Consider the following 8787-nt stretch of genomic DNA (forward strand, 5'->3'; position numbering starts at 1 on the left):
GCTTTTAACTGATCACTTTGTACGTATGGACAATAGAGATTTTGTCCTAGAGAATGATTGTCTAAATGTAGTATCCACTGATTCCTACATTTTATGTTAATAGCATTACAATTAGGCACAGGTACCTCTTCAGATCTGAGCATGGATAATTCTATCCTCCTACCCGCGTTTATCAAACTTAATTTTCCCCGAGAAAGGTCGATTACTGCGTCCCTTTCTCTCAAAAAATCTACCTCCAAAATGCAGGCTACCTTTAAACCCTTTACTACCAGGAATGAGCAAGCTATGGCTTCTCCCCCTATATACATCTCTACCCGCACTTGGAGTTTAATTATTTGTCGCTGTGCACTGATGGCTCCAGTGACTTTGCAATTGTTCACAGGAAAAGTCAGCATACGCTTTTCTTTCCCCAGTACTTTGAATAAGTTCATACTCATGACACTGACAGTAGCACCTGTATCTACGATTGCTTGCACATCAATATTGTTAATTTTGATCTCTATTATCACTTGTACTTCGTCTTTGTGCTCCTTTGTGCACGTGGGTGGTTCAGTTATTAATTCATGTCCCATCTGTACCCCGTCATTATACCTGAGGATACAGATTCTCGATGTTTTGTTCTGTGTCGGGCTGCTCTCACTCCAAACCTCAGCCGACGATGGAGGGCGTATCTCGGCTGAATCTAGTTTGTTGGATTATTACAGGTGGATGGGTGTGGCTGCTCTGTGTCGCTGACCTCCACTATGTGTAAGTTGTGTTGCGTCGGCCGCCACGGTTGCGCAATTGGCGCATTTTGTGGTGGCGGTCGGTTATTGTCATATCTTTCACTGTTTTGCCGGTCCGGACTGGGCCTCTGGTTCTGTGGCCAAGTTCGGTTTGCATCGTTATAGGTATTAGTGTTCCACGGCCCCCTGGCATTTTTCCATCTACTATTGCTTGGTGGGCCTGTTTCATATCGGTCCTCTGACCTCCTTTTCCGGTTATTATTCACCGGCGGACTATTGCCGTTCCGGTCTCTACCTCTATTCCCGTTTTGTACATAATCTTGTCTCCTATTGTTACCTCCGCCGTTTCCATTATTTGGTGGAGGCGTGTTATTTCGACCATTTCTGTAACCGTTTCCGTTACTTCTAGCCTGTTCAGAGGCTGCCTTAACATCCTCCTGAATCAGGCCAATTGAGTCCAGAACAGACAAGAAATGTTCCATGTCGTTCTCCGGTACGTGTATAAGTTTTTCCTTTACGTGTATCGGCAAGTGTGATTTCAAAAGTCTGATCAGATCCCGGGATGAAAACTGCTCGTTCCAGTAACGGGTCTTATTAATGTATTTCTCAAAATATTTTCGCAAATTGCCTAATCGTGGAGAATACGGCTGTGGATTATATACCTCTTTCCGTAATCTCTCCTGAATACATGTTGACCAATATTTGGCCAAGAATGCCTTTTCAAATTGCTCATATGTGTCGCAACTGTCAGCTGCTTCGGTTGCCCATAATGCAGCATCTCCTTGTATGTATGACATAACGAACTGTATTTTCTGTGTATGACTCCAAACGCTAGGCAAAATGTTTCTAAATCCCTTGATAAATACTACAGGGTGAACAGATTTCTTCTCCGTTGTAAAGATCTGAAACTGTCGGTTTTTAATCAGGCTTTCTTCAATCACTATTTTGGAGTGACATTTGTTTGTTTCGCTAACATTGGTTGCCTGTTCTGTCTCGCGGTCGCAATTTTTTACTGCTGTACTTATATGCCTATCATTGTTAGACCTGGCTGGCACGACACACGCCTGTGCGTTGCCGTGCAGCAAGCTGTTTTCCAGCTCCGCAAGACGACGGTTGACATTCCGCTGCCACAGCGGAATGTCAGTGTGCACCGCCTGTTTCAGGTCCTGCTCTTCCGCATTGGAGCCCACGTCTTTGGCCTCAATCGCGGCGTGCACCTTCTCGTCTATTTTTTTTTATAAATTCGTTTTCAATTTTGTGCACTTGTTCGGACATTTTCTGATCAAATACTTGACTTATGTCAATTTCTAATTGTTCCATCCTGCTAGACAGTACACTAATTTCACCCCTGGCGTTAGCCACTTGGATATTATCTACTCTTTCGCTCAGTTCTTGCACCGCTTTGGGTATGGTTTCATAGTTTTGTTTCAAACTTCGCTTTGCATAGCTTCCAAAGATTGCATTAACTGCAAATCTCCCTCATGCTGGCGTCGATCACGCTCTGCTTGTTCATGCATAAACGTAGCTTGGAAACTGAGCATGCGCTCGAACATAACTCTTAATGATGGCACTTCTGACACCTCACCACTCTCTGGTCCGTGTCTAGTGCTTGTGGGTGGCACAGTATTTCTACTTTCAACTGAATCACTGGCTGGCAGTGGCAACATTTCTTGCCCTTCTGCCCCCAGATTCTCACATTGTACTTCCTGAACTACGCCACTAACATTACTTTGTGCCCCACTTTCTAATTCGGTATCACTGCTTGCTAACTGCTGTTCATTATCCATGTTTATATCTTTCTGACTACGCAATCTAACCATAGTCAACAAAAGAAACAAAATCTGAACTAAATATCCTAACACTCAAGTTTCACTGACATAATCACACAAGAAATGGTCATTTGTTGAAACACACTTATTATATACTACAATGACTAACTACTCAAATGTCCTGTTATTTTTAAAAAAGAACACTAACAACAAGCACACCACTAATGATCCGAGAACACTGCACTGAGGCTACTTTACTACCCACAGGTCAACTACACTGTAGCTTTACCTTATGGTGATCTATCTTGGGTGCAGCTGCCCCCTTGTATTGTGGTAGGTAATTAATTTTTCGATATAATGAGCTCTCTTCTTCAGCTTGCCTCTGGGTATATAGTGTTCTCACGCAAAAAATCATATACAGGTATTACCACACAATATTGGTTAGGCAATACATACAATACATGAAAAAAATATTAGTAGTTCTCCAGCAAAGTTCGACTACAATAATTCCCTAGTTATCTCATGGGTATTTTTTAGCCACTGCATATTCGTGCCCCACGTTGGGCGCCAATTTAATGAAATTACATTAAAGAATAATCAGTTACCTTTTTAAAATTTGTTTTTAGTTAATTTGCCTTTCTTTCCTTCTGTACGTACGAACTTTGTTGTAGAACCTCTTATTTACGTGTGGTAATAAAAATTCATTTACACAGAGTTAAGTACATTTGAAATTACGTGAATTAATATTAAGTGATTAAGAATATTTAGCTGAGAATTAAATCCTTTACATAATTCGGCCTTGGCACACATTTTGTAAATGCAATGGTTTTTTTTAAATATTTACTGAATTCTTTCCCGGCGTTAGCTATGGAACACAAGACTGTCTCTATTAGCAGAAAATGGTTAAATATTGCCAAGCCGACGTTTAATTATCATTGATAAAACACACTTCACTATACATTTAAGTTATTTGAAAGAACCAAAATTGTTAAATTTCAACGTTAACTATCCGCCTATGAATGCACAAATGTGAAACTAGTAATAAATTTCGTCAGTCTCAGGATCGCTGTAAAAGAAAAACATTTTCTTAATTCACTGCTAATTTTTATCTGCTCCCGATTTACGGGTTTGGTTAATTTTTCTTAGCGGAACAATTTTTTAAATGTGCCGCCGCTGCAAATCGTTCGGTCGCGGCACAGCCCAGCAACACCGCTAAAAATGCTGAAAATTCTTTAAAGAAATATTATAGATGACATGGGCAAGCTAATTTACATTAGTAATACACACTTTTGTTAAATTATAATGTATTTAGACCACAACAATAATTCAACTTACATTAGTTTGTAATTTCTCCTCTAATGGCGGCTAAATCTAGATACAGACAAAAGAAGTCTACCCATTCATAAAATGCTACGTCACAGGTTCCTCTCACTTTCAGCTCTCCAGGAAGACGACAAAGAATACACACAACGTGGTGCTTTTTATACTACTGCTGACCATTAACATCTCTTTGTAATCTTACAACATTATTTTCCTCTGTGGCTGAATTTTACATTTTGTTATCGCAGATATTGACACATTTCGCAATTACATTCTGAGAATAGAAATATTACAATCATAAATACATCGAGAATATTACTACAGAAAATATTACAATAATAACGAATGTCCTTTACACAAAATTAAATAATATTTTTGTTAAATAATTACAGTATATACAAATTGCTTCATAGCGGCATATATTGTACAATCAAATTTTAGTTTATTAGTAGTGTGAGTGTTACGTTACAAGCTACTGTCTAGTGCTCAGTCAATGGTGACTAAATTGCTTAAATAAACAATACAGCACACTACATACAAAATAATGAGGACTTACATCTGTCCTATTGAGCAGCCCAGCACAGATTAAGTCCTTTCCCACCAATTTTCGGGGAGGGTAATGGGACTGGGGGAAGGTTAGGGCCACCAGTGCCCTCTGATGGTGGTGTTGTCAACTAGGTCAGTTGGTCGCTGAACGTCAAATATCCAAATTCGGATATTCCCTCCTCTGAAGACATTCAACATTAATTGCGTTCTTTCTCCCTGTTGTCTTGTTATGCTGGTAGAAGTGAATCACTTAGAATTCCAGTATACTGCTACCGAACCAATCCTGCTGAGACCTGTCGGTCTATGGCGGCAGTAGGATATGTCACTCACTTCTCTCCCCCCGTGACACCTCTACCACTGGGTCACACGTGAACAGCTGCCACCAACGCCACCGGGTCGCAAACCTCTGCCCATGCATCAGGCCTGTACCACTCCTGGCCGCAACACACTGCTTGCTGTGCCAGTGATTCCAGTCTTGCAACAATTGTCCTATCCTTCTCAAAACAACTCTTGGCGCGTAAATTTCTCATAAACAGATATAAATATGCTCTGCTTCGTTCTCGAATGATGTTGCTACATGAATCGTGTATATGGGGCAGGATGTTACAGGTACAGTGGTCGCTGTTATAACATTATGGTCCTCCCAGCAGCAGCTATTCACTTGTAGATTGGCAGGAGTCTAGTCTCCGGTACTTGAGTAATAACTTGTTGTCCTATCATTGTTTCCCATATAGGGCACTTGGCTAAACTGTTTGTAGCAACTCTCCAGTGCTGGAATAACAGGGAAAATATCCACACCACATTTAGCAGTTACTGATGAAAGTGAATATGGGTACTGTCTAATGCTCAAACAATGGCAACTCAAATTGTTTAAATAAACAATATAGCACACTGCATACAAAATAATGACTCACATCTGTCCTATTGAGCAGCCCAGCAGAGACTATTTCCTTTTAACATCAATTTCCATATTGGGGAGAACAGGGCAGAGGGGAATGGGACTGGGGGAGGACCAGGGCCAACAACGCTCTCTGGTGGTGGTGTTTTTAACTAGGTCTGTTGGTATCTGAACCTCAAAGTGATCACAAAAATTTGATATTCCCGCCAATAAATTTGAACTTTCCGCTATTTTTCCTATGCCGCAACTTGGATTACGTTAGGGAGGGGAAGGGGAGGGGAGTGGAGGGGACTGGGAGGCCCTGAGGGGGTACATCCTACAGAAAATTCCCAAAACACCAGAATGAAAGAGCATAAAACTTGGCGTAGAATGACCTACTTAAGGGTTAAAATCGTTTCAGCGATTTTCACCCAATCTATCGTCAAATATCGGTAATTTCTACCAGTTTTCCGGAAAAGTGAGTTATGCTATGTTCCAAACCCTGTGATTTCAAAATGGCTGCTGCAAATGAAAAGCGTCAAGCGTGGAAGGTGTAGAACATAAATTTCTGCGTAAAATTCACTCACCTCTTTGCAAAGGCGCAAACGAACAAATGAACGTATTCGTAGGGCTGAAGAAGAAACGCGCGTAGAAATGTGATACACCGAATTTTGTGAAAAATTGACATTTCTAACTTTTTTCTCAATAAAGTAGATTAATAATGAACGTAAGTCATTCCTTCTTCAATCCCTACCTACATGGACGGCCAGTATTATATTTTTGAATTTTTTTTTGAATCCGTGATACTGAGTACGACTGAAAATGTCTCTCCTGTCAAATGTTGTAAATTAGTCCAAAAGAGGCACTTTGTTTACAAAACATGATGTAGAAGATTTTATCTTTTTGTCTTGTGTATATATATGAGAGTATGTAGAATCAAAACCCTCGGAATAACTTTTTGTGGCAAAAAAGGCATTCGAGCTTTGCACTTTTCTCAAATTTTTTGCTATTACTTGGGAACCATACATCCTACTGAAAATGTTACCAAAATCAAAAGGCATTAAATTTTGCCTTAAATGCTAAAACCACCGCAAAGTTCGGTCATTTTTATCAACTTGGCCAAAAAGTCGGCTCCAACGCCCCTAATTCAAAAGCGGCTACTCCAAATGATAAATGCCAAGTTATCAAAGCTGTAGAGCATATTTCATGTTACAAAAGCACCGTAAACGTCGAATCTTCGATCACCCAAGAAGGTATTTCATTTTAATGTACACCATTTTTATTGTAGCGAGGATATTGCCGCTGATTGGGAGAAACTTACCAGACTTCCTATGCAGAGTGAAATATTGTTAATAAAGTGATAAAACTTGATTTGAGAGATACTATTATTGAGGTAGCTGAAAAGCAAGATGAAGAGTGGGCTCACGACGTAATGTAACGTACCTGTAATGGGGACCTTTTGTGCTAAGGACGTTCATGTCATAGGCTTCGTCAGAGGTATGTTTACCAGCCAGTCAGGGGTTGAGGAAAACAAGGAAGTCCTGGATCCACACAGACAGAAGAAGCAATGGAGCAGATTTCGTCCTGCATCGAACTATCATAGGAGTGCCAGTTTACTTTACAGGCGTAAAAGGACCAAATCACGAATGGCTGGGAAGCAGACGAAAAAACAATAAAATCCAGACTCTAATTGAAGTATGTGAACCAGTAATGATCTTTGACAGACGTAAAAAGAACAAAATAGCGTTTTTCGAAAGCAGAGGCTATAAAATACTGTCTGATAATTTCTACCTCAGCAAGCTATCAGATACACGAGAAGAGCGTCTGAGAATTGTACGCGCTCCTGCAGATACACTTCGTGAAGACATCGGTACACAGGTGCTGGCAGATTGCAGTATCCCCCCACCCCCTCCGGTCCACACATGATAATTTCTTGCAAGATGTCCAATCACAGATCCCTGAATCATTGCTCCATTTCTTTGAGTCATTATTTCGAAAAACAAACGAGGAACTCTAGATAAATGGAAGGGAAGTGTGTTGCTTTGTCACATGCAATGATTTCTGCAGTAAGGGCGCGGTAATTTCTGTCTTCACTGTTGATTCGGCTCAGTGCATTCATGCACAAAAGATTCGACGTATTGGCGACGCTCTTAGTACAATTGTATTAGAAGGTCCGTAAGTGGAAGTGTACCTATTTGACATGTCCTCGACTGCACGACTTGAGTATCCTAACGTAACCACTGAAGGGTTCATCCAGTTCATCTTTGATGACATTGATTTTAACATCTGCTCGTTTGATGCGTCGAATACTTTCGATTCCGTGGGATGAATCATGGCAGTCACTCCCTACGCAGCTATGGAGTCCGACAATGACATTGATCAGGAGAGAAGACGTTCAGCTTCCGAATTTTTGTCTACAGTTGGCGTACCTCAGCTGATCACCTATCAAAAAGCAAATGATGTTGGCTTAAACAGCATTATTATAAGAAGTGTCAATTCCGACGACCCTAAGTGATTGAAGGTATCGCTCTCTGGATACGAGATTCTGTGGCTTTATGGAAAGTAGAAGAAATTCATTAATGTGCCAAAGTGGAACAGATTCATGGAAGAAGCCACAAATCACCGACAGTCGGTTCGTTCGAAAATGATGTGCTCTCCATTCATAAATTATCCTCTAACTTTGTACGACACAATATGCCGTATACATCTCTTCTAACAGTATTGAAAAACTGTATAAAAATGGCTCTGAGCACTATGCGACTTAACTGCTGAGGTCATCGGTCTCCTAGAACTTAGAACTAATTAAACCAACTAACCCAAGCCCGAGGCGGGATTCGAACCTGCGACCGTGGTGGTCGCTCGGTTCCAGACTGTAGCGCCTAGAACCGCACGGCCACTCCGGCAGGTAAAAACTGTATAAAACACGTTCAAAGTTGCTGTTTAGTGACTTTTGATCAGGCACATTAGCTGATGGCGATGGGTATTGTAAGAAATGAAGGCAGTGATTTAAAACACGTCATTGAATGATTAGGTGGGTTTCAGGCAGTGATTTAAAACACGTCATTGAATGATTAGGTGGGTTTCACGTTCTGATGTCATTCTTGGGGTGCATCGGTATAATAATGGCAGGAATTGCCTCGAGAGACTTACTGTCCACAATATTTGCTGAAAAAACGTTGGATAATGTTTTGAGGGGGCATGCACACATTCGAGCAGTAAGAGCTCATACACTGATTCACGTGGTATTGTCATGTTACACCTTTCTGGTATTTAAATAGTGTTTTTTTTAAATATTGTAATGCCCTTTTATTGGTTCATTTGTACAAATTTTTATATTACTGTATACTTGGTTTTCATTTTAGCAACCTAGTTGTACCGTTTAAGGTATGCATAGAACTGAATAAAAATACACATTTATAAAAATGCATGTGAACGAAGGAAATTAAGATAATATCCAGAGAAAACACATGTCTTCTCAATGGAAATTTCATTTCACTGAACAACTTCGTAAGGCGCTGCAGTCATGGACTGTGCGGCTGATGCCGGCGTA

This window comes from Schistocerca americana, chromosome 2 (assembly GCF_021461395.2).
Source record: "Schistocerca americana isolate TAMUIC-IGC-003095 chromosome 2, iqSchAmer2.1, whole genome shotgun sequence".
NCBI lineage: Eukaryota > Metazoa > Arthropoda > Insecta > Orthoptera > Acrididae > Schistocerca > Schistocerca americana.